Below are 21,431 nucleotides of genomic sequence, written 5' to 3' on the forward strand. Positions count from 1 at the left end.
TCAAGTGAATCCACCTTTCAAAGCCCCACTTTCCTCATCTGGAAATTGGGAATAATAATACACAGTCTCATAGAGTTGTTAAATTAAAGCATTTTGTAAACCCTACAGAAGGATATGTGCAAATTATGATTACCATCGTATCATAACCCTTCTCAAGGACCTCTGTCAACTCTCATTTGTTTTTTGATCACATATACACTTTCTCTATGTGTCTTTAAGGAACATAGCTTGTTACAGGCAATGGGGTATAGAAATCTATCCTGCCCTACAGGAAAATAGAAGGGGGGGGAGATAAGAGAAGGGGGGGAGATAGAAGGGAGGACAGATTAGTGGAAGGGGTATTCAGAATGCACACCATCTTAGGGTGGGAGGAGGGACGAGATGGGGAGAAAATTTGGAACTCAAAATCTTGTGGAAGTGAATGTTGAAAACTAAAAATAAATAAATAAATAAATTTTAAAAAAATTAAAAAAGAAAGATAGCTTGGCATAATGGATAGAAGACTGTCATTAAGTTCAGGACCTGGGTTCATGTTCTGACTCTGACAAAAACTAGCTGTATAGCTAGATATGTGACCATGACCACATCCATATAGCTCTCAGTGACTCCAAGCAACACTTTACAACTATAAGTTACACAAAAATTGTCAATCTATATCGGTAGAGGGAGTTTCCATAAGAGGAGTTCCCTCACAGTGGTGAAATCACAGATCTAGGCCCAAGAATAAACTACCATATGCCTCAAACCAACTCCATCATATTTATGTTTATCTATCTCATCTCATGAGAATATAAGGTCATTGAGGTAGGGTCTATGAACAGAGATTCAATCAGAGATGCAGAGACCTCCGGAGATCTTTTATAAGCCTTGTTTTCAATTTGCCCTGAATGGCCAAAAAAAAAAAACCTGGCTGGGGCAGCTCAAGAAAGTACTTTCTTTTAAAATTGGACTCCTATTCAGGACTGAAACTGTAAAAGATAAAAACTGAGCATAAACCTTTTAATTCAGTTTTTCAGAGTTTATATTTTAAAATCATTCATGAATATATACTCTAGCCTCAAACTTTGAGTCTTACACTCAAATTCAAGATTTTAAAATAAAACAAACAAACAAACAAAAAAACCCAGGTAACTAACATTCATCCAGTACTTTATGCTTAATCAAACACATTCCTCATAACAACTCTTGGAGTAGGTAGTGGAGTTCTTTTTCCCATTTAAAAGCTACTCATAGAGGTTATGTGTGTTGACCATAGTCATACAGCTAGTAGCAAAAGTTGGATTTGAACCTAAGTCACCTGACTCTGTCCAGCCTTCTCATCACTACATCACAGGCTTTGTCCATTGTGAACAGAAAGGAGATATTTCTAATATCTAGTGGAGCATGTCATACTACAGCCCAAGTCTTCCAAAAAAGAAGCCGTAGTTCACATTATAATTATGCATGATCAGTCGCTCTATAAGGAGTGCTAACATATTGATAGTGACAACATGTGAATTGTTTCTTCCTGCACCCCATTAACTTTAATGGCAGCAATATCCCTTTTGGATGGCCCATCTATTTGAAGCTATGCCATCCCCCTTGCCTGTCTAAGACAAAGGACATCACAGGATCATAGATTTAGAGCTGGAAGAAAGCTTAGAGGTAATCTAGTCCACCACCACCACCCCACTTTATTTTACAGATGAGAAAACTGAGGCCTAGAGAGGATAAGTGACTTGTTTTCATTCACACAGATAGTAAGTAGGCAAGCTAAGGTTCAAATCTAGGTCCTTTGATACCAAATCCAAGGTCCTTTCCTCAGTAGTATACCCTGCTCTATTCAATGTTTTCATCAATGACTTAGACCAATCAATAATCATTTAGTAAGTGCCTCTATTCATAGAAGGAAAGCATCTTGAATTGATGGATGACATGGGATAGCTAGCACACTGGAAAACCAGAATCAGAATCCCAAAATGTTAGAATGATGGACCAAATATAATAAGAACTCCTAAAGAGATAAAAAGTCTACAATGTGGGGCAGCTAGGTGGAGCAGTGAATAGGGCACAGGCCCTGAAGTCAGGTGGACCTGAGTTCAAATTCGGCCTCAGACCAAATACTCGACTCTTACTAGCTGTGTGACTCTGGGCAAGTCACTTAACTCCAATTGACTAAAAAAAAAAGAAAAGAAAAAGAAAAAATTAAAGAATAGTCTACAATGTGTTCTATAATATTAGCTGCACAAGTACAAGTGTCTAGAAGGACAGCTGGACAACAGTTCTTGTAATGAGAAAAAGACCCTGTCAGGGAGGACTTTAGTGAACTGTGTGCTCAATATAAATCGGTAGTATAATACAGCAACCAAAAAGCCATTTTGATCTTAGCTTACATTAAGAAAAGGACATAGTGTTTAGAATAAGGAGCAAGAACAGCCTGATATAATCTGTCCTGCTCAAACCAGTATTTAGTTCTGTATAGCACTGACAAGCTAGGGATAGGGAGAGGGAAGAGACTGAAGTCCACAGCATACAAAGTGCCAGGGCAGAAAGAAAGTAGCCCTGGATCTTCATTCTCCTGGTATGAGTGACTCCATTTTTAACTAACCTCCATTTCAGTGTAACATTAGTCATTTCTACCACCAATTAGTGTTTATGTTTTGTTCCTATAGCCATTGATTGATCAAAACAAAATTACCTTGCTCTATCTACCTTCCAAGGCCAGCACCAGATTAATAAGCCTTGGACATACCTTCATGGTCATAAAAATCTATACTGGATGCACTTTTAATTTTCATATGTGAACATATATATATGTGTATATATATAGATATATTATATACACTCACATGTGTGTATATGTGCATGTGTATATATGTGCATATATGTATGTATGTATATGTATGTGTATATAAACATACATAGTATGTACACATATACATATATACACACATATGTACATATTATTTGTGTTATATATAGTTCATATGCATACATAATATACATATGCATATATGTAGATAGAAATATGTTATATGTGTTGTGTATATATAGTATATATGTATATATACACAGATATCTACATATACCTACATGCAAACATATATATATATATATATGTATGCATTTGTAGGTAGATAGATAGAAATGTAGATGTAGGAAATTATTTGTATTTATATCTCATTTGCCTGATTGAGGAATGTTTTCAATTCATCTATCTTTCAGACACCTTCTACTTACACTTCTTTGCAAAAGTGGGGAACCATGAGTGTGGAACACTTTATATGTTATGATTTTTCAATATGATAGAAAATTTTGCTGAACTTTTTCCCCTCTTTTTTATTCTTTATTATAAGGGATGGCACTCTGGGAAAGGTTGGGGATTCAGTATACAGCAGGAAATTCAGGTGACAGGAAAACAGAAGCTATCAGTCAATATTATTTTAAAATAATCCATCACTCCTTGTTATGTCTCAAAATAACAATAAAACTTCTTTATCTGATCTGTACCCCAAATTTGTGAGCTGTGGCCCTTTCACCACAAAATGAGGTTGAGAAAACTGATTATGTGTTTCCTGGACAAAAGAAAATTTGACAAGTACACAGTGTTCAAGTATTCAAAAAACTCTGATGCAGAAGTGGTCTTGTTCTGTTAATCTTCAGAAAATGGCTAGAAGAATGGGTGGAAGCTTCAGAAAGGCACATTTCAGTTTGACATATTGAAAAACTTGCCAACTTTCAGAGAGGTCCCCAAATGGAAAATTGCCAAAATAGACTTGCTTTTGTACCATACCTTCAAATATCTAAACACTCTGTGCTCTCTAACTGAAGAACCTTTCCTCCCACTATTCTTTTTGACTAAATTATTCTCTTTCCTTCTTGTTGCCTACCAGTCCTTGAAACCTGAACTGAGATGCTACCTTTTGCCTGATTCCCTTTGGGACTTCACATCACACTTCATTTTGTTCCCCTCTAATGCATTTATCTTGTAATACTGTGTCTTATAGTTGACTACATGCCTTATCTCCCATTAGACTACAATTCCTGAGGGCAGGGGCCATACTTGATCCAAAGGTGACATCTTCTCAGCATGGAACACAAGTATTTACACACATTCATGAGAATGTAAGGTCAGTGAGGTAGGGCCTATGAACAGAGATTTAGTCGGCAATGCAGAGACCTCTGGAGATACAAATAATGAATGCTTTTGGAATGAAGGAAGAACAAGAATAATGAAGGAAAGAAGGCAGTTTGATATACCTACCACATAATAGAATTTTGCTGCCCAGTTTTCTTGATTGTACTAATAATGGAGGGTTGAAGAGCTAGTGAAGTCACTGCTTGTGATATTGCCATGGAAGTCTTAAATCACTCTAAACATAGGAGTTGCTATTATGTTTAGTTATTTTAGTCTTCTTAGCAACCAAACTGGATCCAATTAATTATGTGATGATTGGCTGTCTTTGTTCAACCCTAGAACCCTCACAAATTGGGGAAGGAACAATTAGTTTAGTCCTTAAACCCATTTACCCTGCTGAATCTTCAGGATATGACTCAATCTTGGCAGTTGAGAGATAACAAGGTATATTATAAAGAACCCGAGGCCTGGAGTCAGGAGCTGTTGTTGTTCACATGTTTTTCAGTCATATCTAACTCCTAGCGACCCCATTTGGGATTTTCTTTGCAAAGATATTGGAGTGGTTTGCATTTCCTTCTCCAGCTCATTTTACAGATCAGGAGACTGAGGCAAACAGGATTAAGTGACTTGCCCAGGGTCACACAGCTAGTAAGTATTTGAGGCCAGATTTGAATTCAGAAAGATGAGTCTTCCTGACTGCAGGCCTGGAGCTATATTCACTGTGCCACCTCCCTGCCAGGACAATTGTGTCCAAATTCTAGTTCTGAACAGGATTTACTTTCCTCATCTGTAAAATAAGCAAGTTGTACTAGATAGCCCCTAAAGTCCTTCCTCCACAGTCCATAACTGCAATTCCTCTATCTGAGCATAAGTTCCTGTCCCTCAGGATCTCCCTCTATTCTGTCCCTCCTAAACCTCTTGTTCATCCTAACCACAATCTCCAGTCACTCTAAAAGAGCTTTGAAAATGTTACCTCCTTTTGTCCTCATAAGAACTCTTGGAGATAGGTACAATTATTATCCTCCTTTTCAGAAGATGAAACTGATGCAGCCAGAGGTTAAATGACTTGCCCAGGGTCACACACCTAGTAAGTAGCTGAGGCTGGATTTGCACTCAGGTCTTCCTAATTCCAGGTCCATCACTCTACCCACTGCACCACCAAGCTGCCTCTAAGGAAAGAGCACATGGATTGATGTGCATCAGGACCCAACTGAGATGAAATAATAGAAATGTATAACATACTCAGTAATCATGGTTGTATTCATCAAAAAGCAGAGAAGGCAGCGAGAATAATACAACACTGGGGTTTGGAAAAGGATGGGTGGTACCATGATGAATGGCAAAGGATTCAAAGATCAAGGACCATGTGCATTTGAACTGACTGACTAAACAGTTGGAATTATGAAGGGAGGAAAGTACCATAAAGTCAGAGGAAGGGTGATGTCCAGGGAAAGTAGGGAAGATTGGGGTGAGGGGGCAGAGAAAAGGGAATAAATTTCTATTAAGCAGCTACTATGTACCAGGCATTTTGCTAAGCACCCTATACATACTCTAAGCTTCAGCCAAATTGACCTACTCATTATGCTCCATACTTAATGTTCTATATTCCTCCTCTGCTCCCTTTGCACAGGCTGCACCCCAGGCTTATAATAGCCTCCCTCCTCATCTTCACCTCTTGGAAGTCCATTCTCCCTTCAAGGCTCAGCTCAAGAAGCCTTTCCTGAATTCCCTAATGGTGCCCTCCCCCACCCATTACTATGCATGTACTTTGTATATGTCCTATATTTATTTTTCTTCAAATATGTTGGATCATCCCAGTAGAATGTCAGCTCCTTGAGGACAGGGACTGACTCATTTTTGTGTCTGTACCCCTAGCATGTAGTCCAATGCCTGGTATATGTCAGATGCTTAAAAAATACTTGTTAATTGATTCACTGAGTGACCCTAAGTAGGTTTCTTTTTCTCCTTAGAATTTTGGATTCCTCATCCATAAAACTGGGATAATCATATTTGCACTGAATTATAGGTTTTTTGTTGAGTCATTTCAGTTGTGTCCAACTCTTTGTGACCTCATCTGGGGTTTTCTTAGTAAAGATACTGGAGTGTTTTGCCATTGCCTTCTCTAGTTCGTTTTACAGAAGAAGCACTGAGGGAAATAGGGTTAAGTGACTTGCCCAGGGTCACACAGTTAGTAAGTGTCTAAAGCTGGACTTGAATTCATGAAGATGAGTCTTCCTGATTCCAGCACTCTATTCACTGCACCACCTAGCTGTTGTGAGGATATAAATGATTAATGCATATAAAGCCTTTGTTACTATAAAGCAAGCTAAAGGCAGTGTGATATAAGGGGGAAAACTCTTATCTTAAGGTAGGAAGATACAAAGTTGAATGTCAGCTCTTACCCTTAAACATGAAGTAAATCACTTCAACTCTCTATACCTGTTTCCTCATCAATAATATTTAGATGGGGCAGCTAGGTGGTACAGTGGATAGAGTGTGAGGCCTGGAGTTAGGAAGATTCATCTTCCTGAGTTCAAATTTGGCTTCAGGCACTTACTAACCATGTGACCCTGGGCAAGTCACTCAACTCTGTTAGCCTCAGTTTCCTCATCTGTAAAATGAGCTGGAGAAGGAAATGGCAAACCACTCCAGTATCTTTGCCAAGAAAACCCCAAATGGGGTCATGAAAAGTCAGACATGACTGAAATGACTGAACAACAACAAATATTCAAATAATAATGTTCAACCTCCTTAACTCACAGGGTTGCTGTGAAAAAAAGTGCTTTATAAGTCACAAAGTACCATGGAAATGTGAGATGTTATTCTCTTGGACATAGGAGGTGAGGGCCCTTTGGGTAGGAAAGCTTTGATGTGGATTTTTGCACACAGCACCAATACCTTGGGAAGGCACAGTTTCATAATCAAGAAGGTGACAGCAGTAACTACTGCCTTAGCGCTTGGGAGTCAGGGTGTTTGGTTGCTATTCTTGGCACTATTGCTGATGGGTCATATAACTGCAGGCAACTCAATTCTCAGCAGTGCAGCTCAATGGAAAAAAAGAAGAAAAGTAGAGATAGAGAAAGAAGGAGAAAGAACAAGTTGTTTTTGTGTTCATGTAGAATATCATCCATTAGCAACCTTCCATGGAGATTCAGATCTGGGGCCTGCCTCTGAACATGAGCTGCTAGTCCTCAAAGGAGTCGTGGAGCTTCAAATCAATCAAACAATCAGTAAACATCTATTAAATACCTATTACGTGCCAGGAATTGTGCTAAGTGCTGTAGATACAAAAAGAGGCAAAGGCAGCCCCTGCCCTCAAGGAGCTTACAGCTTAATAAGGGAGACAACATGGCAACAAATATGGACAAAGAATATACTGAATCAGTGGGAAATAATTAACAGTGGGAAGATGCTAGAATTAAGAGGAGTTGGGGAAGGCTTTTTTCTTTTTTTTAGGATCTTCTTCTAGTTGGATACACTGACTAGTTAGGGCTTGAGTTTAAATTACAAGGTGTTGGAAATAATCCTGCTGCAGATTCTCACTTGCTATGCAACCCTGGGCAAATCACTTAATTTCTCTCAGCCTAGTTTCCTCCTCTCTAAAAAGAGGAGTTAGACTCATTTGTCTTTTAGATACCTTCCAGCTTTAAATTCATGTCATACAATCCTATGAAAGAAGGAGTTTATAAGAGAATGCACAGGGTCAGTTAGAAAACAGAAGCCCTGTCATGCCGTCTCACTCCCACTGAATCAGTAGCTCCAAATTAGTGCAGCCAGCCCCAGGCCTCAGCTTTCTCCACTCCCAGGTATACCTTGAGTTCTACTGATGTGCAATGAGATTATCAACATGTGGAACCCTGCCCTGTGCTGAACTGGGCCACTTCCTATCATTGCCCACCGCCGTTAGAGCCTGCTTGGAATGATGGATGGTGTGCTAAATGCAACTTCTCTTTCTTGGATCGAGCTTACACTGTTAATTAGCAACAGCAGAATGTGTTGATTTATGTACCCATCCATGAGGGCAGCATTGGCTGGTCCAGGTCACTTGTTGCAATAGAGATTGGTCAGTTTCCAAGAGGTCCCTGTTGTAAGCTGTGTGCCCTGGTGCTAATTCTTAATTAGGACTGTTGTTTGGCAAGAGCACCAGACCAAGGAAGAGAAGAGGGCCCCTGTCCCTTTTTTGTTCCTGGCATCAAGATAGATAAATAAATCAGCAAATTCTGCTATTACTAATTAAAGGGATGTGAGCTCCATCTCAGAAAGAGAAGTGAGGTGTAGCATACCATCCATCATCACAAACAGAGGCTTGCTGACCACTTCAAGGCTGGGTGTGAATGCCAATAAATCTGTCCCCAGACTGATTATGTGATCTGTCCCTTCTGAGATGGCCTTGCAGGTTATTTCTAAGGGGAAGTAGAAAGGTAGATACTAGGGATAGTGGTACATACCTGCCCTATCTCAGAAGGGGAGGGAATCAGAAGGTAAGGGAGTCTGGTTTGGTTGCTAGGAAAAAATGAGCTTAAACATCAAAATACAGATTAAGAAACAGAGTCACATCTACCACATAGATAGTAGTTGGAGTCAGTGCAGGATTTGGATGTCTCAAGCCAATTTATAAGCCCATAATAAGACTACTTGCTTCCACAAGCATATGAGATTTTTACAGTCCCAAGGTTCTTAACCTGGAATCCAGAAACTTTTTTGTTTGTTCATTTTTTAATATTTTGATAATTGTATTTCAAAGTAATTGGTTTCATTTGTAATGACATGCATTTTATTTATGCATTTAAAAACATTATTCTGAGAAGGTTCATATGATTCAATAGATTGTCAAAAGGGTCCTTGCAACAAACCATGGTTAACAACTCCTTATCTAGTTCAAAGTCTTCATTTTACAGACATTGCTATTGAAGCCCAGAGGATAACTTGGCCAAATTCATTCAAGTAGAGCTGAGATTTCAACCCATATTCTTCATACCAAATTGGCTTTGGCTCTGGGTCTTTATATATACCATGTTGAGTAGTCAGAGTGTTTAGAAGATGCAATCACCCCAACTCCACCACTCTCATTGCCACATGAAAGATCCAGTGAGTCAAAATCCCTTACAAACCCAGATAGAAGGTACTTATTCAAGATTACACAGCTAATATCAGTGTGGGGATTGGAACATAGGTCTCTTGACTCCAAGTTTAAATATATAAATAAAGAGACATGTAGAAAATATTCATTCTGAGGGTGAGAAGGAAATGTGGACAGTAGGCCCCAAGGGAAGCTGGAAATTTCAGACAGATTTGGTCTTCTCCTTCACCCCTTTGGCTTCAATTTTCTCTTCTGTTGTCTCCTCCTGTTTTGCTTCTTTTTTCTCCTCTGAGTTTTGTTCTTTCTCCTTTTCCATTTTGACCCACTTGGCTCTCTTGAAGTTGGATGCATTCTTTTGATCACCCTCACCTTCCTGTCCAAATGTGAAAACTCCTCCTCACATTCAATTCTCTTGTCTGAGGAACATATTGAAATACATTTGTTAGGATCTCTGTCATCCTTATCTCCACTGTCTTCCTGCATGCCATCCCCAGGAATGGGCTGCATCCAGACACCAGTGGCATGAGGCAACATCCATTATGTCTCAAACAGCCTTTGTTTGATCTTTTCCAAATGCTCATTGGGATTCTGGTTTGTCATGTTAGATGTGAAGTTTGAAATCTGATCCAAAGTATTCAACATAGTCATTGTAGAGAAGTTCACTGGGGATCTTTGTCCAAATCCACAGGTGTCTCATATGTTCAGCATCTGGCTACACTGTGGATGGTAGGGGGTAGTCACTCCCTCCCAGCATCAGCATAGGTAGATTGAAGCTCTTGACAAATTCCACACACTTGCTATGTCCTTTGATGCTAAGGTTGAAACAACCTAATCAGTCTCCAGAAAAAAACCAGAACCACGCTTCAAGATCACTGCATTGGGCCAAAATGTCTCCATCACCTTGGACACCACTGGTTTCATGATAGTCTCATAAGACTCATCACCAATCCCATCTAAAAGTGAATTAGTTGACAATGTACTATTTTCCTTGCCAGTCCCAGTGTCCCGTAGGTCTCACATTCTTCAGAAGTACTTTCTGTATTTGTGACAGGGCATTATCATGACCCAGTGTGTGGTGACAAAAAACTCTTCCATGACATGGACATGGTGCATGTCAATGTCAATACACAGCATCTTCTCGGAGTACATTAACCATTCTAGGATGACCAAAACAATATTATTGGTGTAACAGAAGCCAGAAGCTTGGGACTTCTTAGCATGATGTAGGGTCCCAACCTGGTTCATAGCGATGTCTGCCTGCTGTTCATTAAGCTTCACCACACTTGATGAAGATTCACTGGTGGATAAGTGACAGAACTCAGATAAATCCAAAAATTGGGCAGTAACAGCTTGGTAAAAGGGGGATAAAAATACTGAAGAAAATAACATCTTAAAAAACAAAATTGGTCTAATGGTAAAAGAGGCACAAAAATCCACTGAAGAGACCTCCTTAAAAAGCAGAATTGACCAAATGGAAAAAGATGAGCAAAAGCTCACTGAAGAAAATAATTCTTTAAAAATTAGAATTGGTCAAATGGAAGCTAATCACTCTATGAGGCATCAAGAAACAATAAAACAGTCAAAAGAATTTTTAAAATGGAAGAAAATGTGAATAATCTCATCAGAAAAGCAACTCTCCTGGAAAATAGATCAAAGAAAGATAATTTAAGAATTATTGGAGTACCTGAAAGTTATGATCAAAGAAAGAATTTAGACATCATATTTCAAGAAATTATCAAGGAAAACTGCCTTGATATCTTAGATGCAGAAGATAAAATAGAAATGGAAGGAATCTACCAATAACCTCCTGAAAGAGATCCCAGAATGAAAACTTCTGGGAATGTTATAGCCAAATTTAAGAGCTCTCAGGTCAAAGAGAAAATACCTCAAGCAGCCAGAAAGAAACAATTCAAGTATCATATAACCACAGTCAGGATCACACAAGATTTAGTGGCTTCCACATTTAAGGAGTGGAAGGGCTTAGCATATATTCTGCAAGGCAAAGGATGTAGGATTACAACCAAGAATAACCTGCCCAGCAAAACTGAGTGTAATCCATTGGAGGAAAATGGATATTTAATGCAATAGAGGACTTTTAAACATTTCTGATGAAAAGACCAGGGCTGAATAAACAATTTGACATTCAAACACAAGACTCAAGAGAAGTATGAAAAGATATATGAAAGAATAATCATAAAAGGCTCAATAAAGTAAAACAATTTACATTCTTTTGTGGGAAGATGATAATGTAACCCCTAAGAACTTTATCATTATTAGGGTAGTTATAAGGAATTTATATAAACAGAAGTCATTGGTGTGAGACAGTTATATTGGGATAATCTCTAAAAAAATGAAAGAGTGAGAAAGCAGGGTGTACTGAAAGAAGAGGAAAGGGTTAAGCAGAATGGGGAAAATGTTCTTACATAAAAGACGTGCACAAGGAAGAGCTTTTACAATGGAGGGAGAAATGGGAGTGGTAGACAATACTGAACCTCGCTTTCATCAGAATTGGTTCAAAGAGGGAAGAATACACACACACAGTTATATATAGAAATATAATAGGAAAGTAAGGATGAATTAAGGGAGGCAGTGACTAGAAGAAGCAAAATGGGCTTTTGAGGAGAGTCAGAATAAAAAGAGAGACAGCAAGAGAGAGAAACAGAGAGAGAGATGGAGAGAGATGGAGAGAGACAGAGGGAGACAGAGAGAGAGACAGAGACAGAGAGACAGACAGACAGACAGAAAGAGAGAGACAGACAGAGAGAGACACACACACAGAGGAAGAAATAGAAGAAAATGGCATAGAGGGAAAAATACAGTTAGGAATCATAACTGTGAATGTGAATGGGTTAAACTCACCCATAAAACAGTAGATAGCAGAATAGATTAGAAACCAGAATCCAGCAATATGATGTTTACAAGAGACACAGTTGAAACAGAAAGATAACATAAGAGTTGAAATAAAGGGCTGGAGCAGAACCTAATATGATTCAGCTAAAGTAAAGAAAGGCAAGAGTAGCAATCATGATCTCAGACAAAGAAAAAACAAAAATAGATCTAATTAAAAGAGATAATCAGGAAAACTACATTATGTGAAAAAGAAAAAGAAATGGCAAACCACTCCAGTATCTTTGCCAAGAAAACCCCAAATGGGGTCATGAAGAGTTGGACATAATTGAAAATGACTGAACAATAACCATAGACAGTGAAGTAATAACAATTTTTTTACAACAAGTTTCTCTGAAAAAGTCTTCATTTCTCAAATATATACTGAGTATAGAACGGAGTCAAATACGTAAAAATAAGAGCCATTCCCCAACTGATAAATGGTCCAATGATATAAACAGGCAGTTTTCAGTAGAAGAAATCAAAGCTATCTATCCTCATATGAAAAAAATGCTGTAAGTGACTATTGATTAGAAAAATGCAAACTAAAATAACTCTGAGGTACCACCTCACACCTATCAGAAATGACAAATGCTGGAGGAGATGAGGAAAAAATAGGTACCCTAATGAACTGCTAGTAGAGTAGTGAACTGATTCAACCATTCTGGAGAACAATTTGCAACTCTGCACAAAGGCCTATAAAACTGTGCATACCCTTTGACCCACTAATACCACTACTTAGGTCTATATCCCAAAGAGATGTTTAAAAAAAGGAAAAAAATCCTGTATGTATAAATGTATTCATAGCAACTTTTTGTGGTGGCAAAGAAAGAGAAATTGGGGGAATGCTCATCAATCAGGGAATGGCTGAACAAGTTGAGAAATATGATTGTTATGGAGTACTATTATGCTATAAGAAATCATGAGGGAGGTGGTTTCAGAAAAAAAAAAGAAAAACATTACAGGACCTATACGAACTGATGCAAAGTGAAGTGAGAACCAGGAGATCGTTGTATAGAGTTATATTATGATTTTGTTGTACATATAAATATATATATATATACTATGTATACATGTATATAATATGTATAATGTAATATTATATATATATATAATATAGCAATATTGTAATGATGATCAACTGTGAAATATTTGGCTACTCTGATCAATACAATGATCCAAGACACTTCCAAAGAACTCATAAGGAGAAAATACTATCTATCTCCAGAGAGAGAATTGATGAACTCTAAGTGCAGAAGTATAATGTTCTCACTTTCTTTATTTTTCTTGCTTTTTTAAAAAATGTGGCTAATATGGAAATGTTTTGCATGATTTCATATGTGTAATTGATATCACATTGCTTGCCTTCTCAGTGTGGGGGGGAGGTATGGAAAAGAGGGAGAAAGTTTGGAATTCAAAATTAAAAAAGAAAGGAATGTTAAAAACAAATAAATAATAAAGAATTAAATATAAACAACAACAACTGCTGGGCAGTCTTCACCATCATGAGCTGTTTGCATTTGTTTGCTGTATTCCAACATGTTATGAGGATGGATAGAGTGAAAAACTTAATGTCATCATCACTAGGGCACTTGGTCATCTCATCCGCATGGGCTTTATGGGGACAATAGATTTCCATCTTCCAATAGAGTCCACAGTTTAGAAGCATGTTGTGAGTCATTCAGGTTCCGTGGGCTTTCATTGAGTGGCCCTCCTCATGGTAGCCATTTCCAACATCCCCTTTTCACTTTGTACCCTGAGTTAGGTCTATTTTACTCTATGCTCCCTCTCACCTTTGAGTTTCCATTGTCTTTCAGTATTCTTGTAAACCTTAACCACAATGAAAATGAGAATCATTGTTATTATTTCTTCTTCCCAGAAGCCTTTTAGCTAGGAATGAAGCAATACCTAACATAAGGAATTAATTTCTAATGTTGGAATTTCAGGCATCATGGCAGGGATAGTCATCACTTAGGGGGGCATAAGCGGAGAACGGCTTTCTTGACTCTGCTCAAATGACACCATTTAGCTGACACCTATATATGGATGATCTCTGCTTCAAAGTTCTCTTATCTATAAAATTGAAATAGTAACATCCATCCTAACTCTTTTTTAAAAGATAGCAGTGTAGGGCAGCTAGATGGCGCAGTGGATAGAGCACTGGCCCTGGATTCAGGAGGACCTGAGTTCAAATTTGGCCTCAGACACTTGACACTTACTAGCTGTGTGACCCTGGGCAGGTCACTTAACCCCATGGCCTAACCAAAAAAAAAAAAAGAATAGAATAAAAATAAAAGATAGCTGTGAGGATCAAGTGAGATGGCATTTGTGAAAGAACTTTGCATACATAAAGCATTGTACAAATCTAAATTTGCTTCTAATGATGCGAAGATAAGCATTTGTTTATAAGAATAGAATTAAGTGTGACAATTGTGCAGGTTGTATGTACCAGCTGACATATGAGGTGCTGCAGCAGCCATGGACCACACCCACCTTGTCCTCTGCTTTCCATTAGCCCATGGGAAAGTAGACTATCATTGAATCAATGAATCAATCAACAAATTAACCAACAGAGAAATGTGATTCGGCCACCGTGTACCACTTAATTCAAGCCACCAGTCAAGGAGTTTTGTAAGAGTGCATCAAATGTGCAAGCCCAGGTTACCCTTTGCAGTGTCCTCACTGCTCACTGGAGGGTGCTTGCCTACAAACTCTCAAAACTACAGAAGTACTTATGTGGTGCAGTGGGTAGAGTGCTGGGCCGGGAGATGGTATTTGCAAAGCACTATAAAAACCTTAAAGTGTTATATAAATGCTAGCTATAAGGTGGGGGAGGGGGGTAAGGGAGGGAAGGCTGAGCGGATTGCCTGTTAATTAAAAAAAAATTCAAATGTAAAAATGTTCCCAGGCTCACAGAAGTCTATCTCTGCCAACCCCGACCTGCATAGAAACACCTTGTACTCCATACCTGACAAATGATCATTCCCCCAGAGACTTCCAGTGAAGGGGGAACTCACTCTCTCCTGAGGGAGTCTATCCAACAGTAAGGTAGATAGAATTATTAGAAAATTTGTCACTAATTGAGCCCAGATTTTCCTCTCTAGAACATCCAACCATCGCTTTGTCCTGCCACCCTCAAAAACTGAGCAGAATTAGTCTAACTCCTCTCCCTTTTCATCATGTACACCCAGATAATTGAGGTTCCTGTCCAGATGTTTTAGCATCATCTTGACATGGCTACAGAACCGTGTTATTCTCATAATGAAAGAGAGTCAGAAACAGAAAGAGTGACAGAGAAGCAGAGACCGAAATAATCAGAGACAGAGAAAACAGAGACTAGACTGATTTTATAAAGCAAAATGTAAGGGATGTGTTCAATTCTTATCCTCCTCCTGCTGCTGTATTAGTTTCGTTTCCCTATTCCCATGCAGTGGAAGAGATGAACTGTCTACAGCTGCTGTCCTAACCCTGGGTCCCCTTGAGCCAGCCTTGTGGTTTTTGCAGCAGGACTTAAGGAAAACAAGAAAAGCACTTTAAAAACAGACCCCAGTGAAGGCAGAGCATCCTGCTCAGTGAAGCCCAGAGCCCCGGCTTTGATGGCAGAATCTGGGCTCTATCACTTACTTCCTATAGACCTTAGGCAAGGCGCTCTCCCTGACTGGGCCTCAGTTTCTCCAGCTGTAAAAAAGATGTGTACTCCATGTTCACTAGTCATTTCAAATTCTAAATCCTCTGATTTCAGCTGGCCCCTTTTTACTTTTCTCAGCTTGACTTTGTCAACTGTACAGTCAGTATGTGTTGCTATTTGGCCTGAATAGTGTTATTTTCTCCAGCAAAATACATTTTTCTAAGAAATGATCAGGCAATTCCACTCATTTAGGGAGAACAGTCACAGAATAAAATGCGTTGAGGCCATTACCAGCGGCATTATCTTTGCTAAGAATCTCACATCACAGAATAGACGGGACCTCTTAAGTCAAACAGAATTAAAATCTCTCTTTCCAAAGTCAGATCACACTGGATTACACTGAGGGAGCAAGTGTGAACTAGAGTCTTGCAGAGGCTATGTAACTTCTCTCTGGGGCCAATGGAAATCTCCATTTCTCATAGAGAGCTTCATGCTCACTCAGTTAGAAGCTATGGTCGTGTCTCCACGTGCACTACTTAATGAAGGCATTGGGATTGCTTTCTAAAGCTCAAGTAGGAATTTAAGATGAAAGGATCTCATCAATTTAGAGCTAGAGTGCACCTTAAAGGGCACCTAGTGGCAGCTAGGTGGCATAGTGGATTGAATGCCAGGCCTGGAGTCAAGAAGACTCATCATCTTCATGGGTTCAAATCTGGCCTCAGACACTTACTAGCTGTGTGTGACCCTGGGCAAGTCATTTAACCCTGTTTGCCTCAGTTTCCTCAACTGTAAAATGAGCTGGAGTAGAAAATGGCAAACCACTGCCAAGAAAACCCCAAACGGAGTCACAAAGAGTTGGACATGACTGAAAAATGATTGAACAACAACAAAATCCAACCCCCTCATTTTCCACATGAGGATCCTGAAACTCAGAGAAGTTTGGCAACTTGCCCAAAGTTGCCCAGGTACTAAATACTAGAGACAAGATTTGGGTCCAGTTCCTCTGAACCTATAGTTGGTGCTTTTTCTACATATAGGATCATAGGAATTTGCAGTGGGAAAAGTCATTCAATCTCATTTAATCCAACTCCTTCATTTTACAGAGGAGGAGTCAGAGGTCCAGAAAGATTTCCCTAATAATAATAGCTAACATTTCTGTAGTGCTTCTATGTGCCAGGCACTGCTAAGTGCTTTACCATTATCATCTCTTATGATCCTCACAGCAACCCTGGGAGGTAGGTGCTATCATTCCCCCCCTTTTACAGATGAGGAGACTGAGGAAAACAGAAGTGAAGTGACTTGCCCAGACTTCCACAGCTACTAAGTGTCTGAGGCTGGATTTGAACTTCAGCCTTCCTGACTCAAGGCTCGGTGATTTATCTACTGTGCCACCTAGCTGCCCTCCTAAGTGATTTCCCTTAGTAGTTTAGGTGGTAAATATTGGGTGGCTAGTTGGTGTAGTGGATAGAGCCCTGGGCCTGGAGTCAGAGAGACTCCTCTTTCTGAGTTCAAATCTGTCCTCAGACACTTACTAGCTACATGACCCTGGACAAGTCACTTAACCCTGTTTGCCTCAGTTTCCTCATCTGTAAAATGAGCTGGAGAAGGAAATGACAAACCACTCCAGCATCTCTGCCAAGAAAACCCCAAATGGGGTCATGAAGAGTCAAATGCGACTGAACAACAAGAAGAAGTGGAATTTGGACCCAGCTTCTCTGAGGCCAAATGCGAGGCTCTTTACTTTGTACCATCCTGGTCCCAGTGACTCCAGCCCTTCCAAACTATCACTCTCAAGGCTACAAGGCCATACCAGGCATAGAAACACAAGTCCTGCCTCTTGGGGGTCTGTCATAACAAGCAGCAGGGAATTAAAACCCCTAATTCTTTCGGTCACATCTGGTTCTACTCTGTAGAGGCATAAAGATGACCTATATTTCAGAGAGCTTGTCACATTTATAAGGCCTCAGAGAGTTTCCTAGGCTATAATCCTAACCTCATCATTTTCTCCCAAGTCCTTTATGTTCAGGTAAGCCCCAGCGGTATGAGAACCATAGTAAATAATCTTAATAGCCAGCCCAGCTATAGAACTAGGAAGAGGCTTTGCAGCTGCCCGCCCAATGGCTCAAAAACATTAAAAACAATATATTTCTCAGAGCCACCTATGATGATGGGATAACTCCAATTTTCCTTAGTAAAGATTAGTACTCTGTTATTTATGAGGCTTATTGTATCCATGCCTTCAGAAATCCAATCAACCTTTCTCCCCACCCTTTCACTACCATCAGAGCCAAAATCTCAGTTTTGTATCTCTGTCTCAAAATATGAGCACTGGATCTCTATTACTCTATCTTTATTATTATTATTATTATTTTTTAGGCAATTGGGGTTAAGTGACTTGTCCAGGGTCACACAGATAGTAAGTGTCAAGGGTTTGGTCTGAGACTGGATTTGAACTCAGGTCCTCTTGACTTCAGGGCTGGTGCTCTATCCACTGTGCCACCTAGCTGCCCCAAAACATTTTTTTCTTTTGGCACTTGGGGTTAAGTGACTTGCCCAGAATCACACAGCTGAGAAGTATTATGTGTCTGAGGCCGTATTTGAACTCAGGTCCTCCTGACTCCAGGGCTGGTGCTCTATCCACTGCACCACCTAGTATCTTTTTTTTTTAATCTCAGAAATAATGAACAAAAGAGTGAATGAATGAGTGAGTGAGGGAGTGGATGAATTTTGAGAGCATTTATTAAGCTAAGCATTAGGGGTACAAATAGGAAAGGTAGAGAAACCCTGCTCTCAATGAGTTCATATCCTAAGTAGGAGAGACAACACATGTAAGAGGTTCCCCACCACTGCTAAGGTAGATGGAAGAGGTCAGTGGTCCTAAGGGTGTACCTACATGGCAGAAGAAAGGCCAGTGGGTCTTTATATTGTATTGGCAAGCCAAATGACCTGGAGAACCTGAAAGTATAGTACAGAGAAGATAGTAAGGACCTTTGCCTTCCAGGATAGATGTTGATACAATTTCCTCCATACCCCTAATCCCTGTCCATGGGACCCAGCCCATGATTCCCTGTGAGACTACTGAATAGAGAATCAGGCCAGAGGGGCAGACAGGTGAGCAAGAATAGGAAGGGGGGCCCAATACAGCTTCATCTCTCTGGGCCTAATTCTGTACTTTTTGCCTGCAAGAAATCACACAGTAGACTCAATTTCCTCTTCACATATTCCTTTCCTGTGTTGTACTAGCCTCACATTTAAAAAAAAATCTTTAAGCTGCTTTGGAGAAGCTTGAATCCCTTGATAATATATTCCTAAGAATATTATTACAGGCATAACTTTTCTATCTAGCCGAGTGGGTGTGTTAACCTGATTATGCTATAAATCTCTACAGAAGTCCTCTGTGAATGCCTCCTCATAAGACAGAGATGACTGTGGGTTCTCAGGGACTTTACCAAAGGAATGCAAGCTCTGGCAAGTCCTCCCATTCCATCAATAAATATTTTTTTAAACACTTGCCATGTGCTAGACACCTAGCATACACAAACAAAAGTCAAATAGTCCCAGCCCTCAAGGAATCATTCCAGCAGGGAAAACAATAAACGTGTGTTTGTTGGTAGAGACAAAACTAATACAAAAAGAACATTGTTGTGGGAAGAGCGCTGGCAGATTGGGCAGGGAGAGCATTGGGGAGAATAAATGGAAAAGGGCCTTTTGAAGAAGGTGACACTTAAGCTAAGTCATGAAGGAAATCAAGGATTCAAAGCTGGAAAGGTTTTGAGTATGGAAACAGCAATGGACTCTTGCCAGTTCGAAGACTAACACAGGTGAGTATGAGGAAGCTTGCTGCCATGTGGGTCACAACGTGATGAATTTGGAGTCCACTTCAACCTTCTGAGACAGTCTACCTAGTCAGAGAACGGTGGCGGTTATGGCAGTCCCCACTCTGATGACATCACATCTCCCTCAACTATTGAAATAGTCTGTAAACAGGCTGCAGCTTGTAACATAAGAGTGTCATATATAAGGAGTGACATATACGAGAGAAGAGGCATGAAAACAAGAATGTAGGTGCCTGGAAAGGAGGTGGGCCATTGATAATGGAGCCAGGATGCCCTGCAGGTATGTCAAAAATATCAAAAGACCCAAAGGGGGCCTTCCAGCATTATATTAGCTAATTCTTCTGTAGATTTACTAAAGACATGGAGAAGAATTACACAGGAGGAAATGGGCTACCATCAGTATTAGTGAATGGGTATGTCCATACCAGTGAGATCATAGATCCATGTATCAAAATATTCATCAAATAAGGGTGCTAACAAGAAAAAAAAACACTATTAACTATAGGAAAAATACATTGAAAAGAGAGCTGGGTTTGAAGTGAGAGGACCTTGATTTGAATCCTAGCTCTTTCATTTACTATTTATGTGACCTCATCTGTCACTTCACCTATCAGGGCCTCATTTTCTCCATTTCTAAGATGAGGAGGCTGGATGGGACACTATTTTCTAGTTCTAAATACATGATCTTCTGATCCCATGTACCAAAGCCTGAACAACTATTTCAGATGATGAAGGTGACAGCTAGCATTTATGTAGTGCTTAAGGTTTGCAATATATTACCTCATTTGATCCTCATAACAATTCAGGGAGATCATTATCATTATTATTCCAATTTTTACAGGTGAGGAAATGGAGGTATACAAAAGTTAAGTGACTTGTCCAAGGTCACATAGTTAGTAAGGCAGCTAGGTGGCATAGTGGAGAAAGCGATGAACCTAGAGTCAGGACAGCTTGAGTTCAAATCTGACCTCAGATGCTTATTAGCTGACTCTGGGTAAGGCACAACTCTCTGCCTTAGTTTCTTCATCTATAAAATGGGATACATCCCAAGGCTATTATAAAGATTAAATGAGACAATATTTATAAAGTGATATATAAATGATGTTAGTAGTCACAATGGTAAATTTTTGAGGCTAGATTTGAACTCAAATCTTCCTGATGAGGTTTATTACTCTGTCCTCTGGGTCATCTAGGGGCCCCTAAGATTGAAGCTGTTACAAAATCATGAGAAATAATCTTTCAGGTTGTATTATCATCTCTAGAAGAGCTAGTTTTAAAATGTTTAAAATTACAATTATTAATTGACCTTAGTCCAAATTAGTTTCTCACAGTAGCCAGAGAGATCACCAGCAATATCTAAAAGGAATGAGACCTAGAGCAGGGAGGTTTTGTCAGGAAAGGTCTAGAAATTTAATGATAATTGTAGAGGCAGCCTGAAACAAGGTATTTGGGGTCAGAGGATCAGTATTTAAGTTCTGAGTCTCTTACTCAATACTTGTGTAACTTCAGTAAGTCTTCATTTCTCTAGGCATAAATTTCTCATCTGTAAAATAAAACTCTTGAAATAGATGACCTCTAAGATCTCTTCCAGCTCAAAATCTATGAGCAGTCATTCTATGATACCAGGGCCCTCCTTCTCAACCACTGAAAAAAAAAAAAAAAAAAAGAGGCTGGATCATTTAGGAGAAAAGGAGGACAAAAACAGATGAAAGACCATTGAACTTGATATCAAAAGACTTGAGTTTGAATCTCAGCTCTAACATTTGCTACCTAGGAGCTGTGTGACATAGGGAAAATTGTTTAACCTCTCTGGGCCTTAGTTTCTTCATCTGTAAAATGAAATATCGGGATAGATGACTTCTAATGTCCCTTACAGACTCAGAG

At 39.4% G+C, this 21,431-nt stretch overlaps 1 pseudogene; it reads right to left on the reverse strand.

Annotated features, from left to right (window-relative positions):
- Positions 1-9,399: 9,399 nt before the first annotated feature.
- On the reverse strand, positions 9,400-14,563 carry LOC114027583 (annotated as a pseudogene).
- Positions 14,564-21,431: the final 6,868 nt, after the last annotated feature.

Source organism: Vombatus ursinus, unplaced genomic scaffold (assembly GCF_900497805.2).
Source record: "Vombatus ursinus unplaced genomic scaffold, bare-nosed wombat genome assembly UNPS02014863.1, whole genome shotgun sequence".
Classification (NCBI taxonomy): Eukaryota; Metazoa; Chordata; class Mammalia; order Diprotodontia; family Vombatidae; genus Vombatus; species Vombatus ursinus.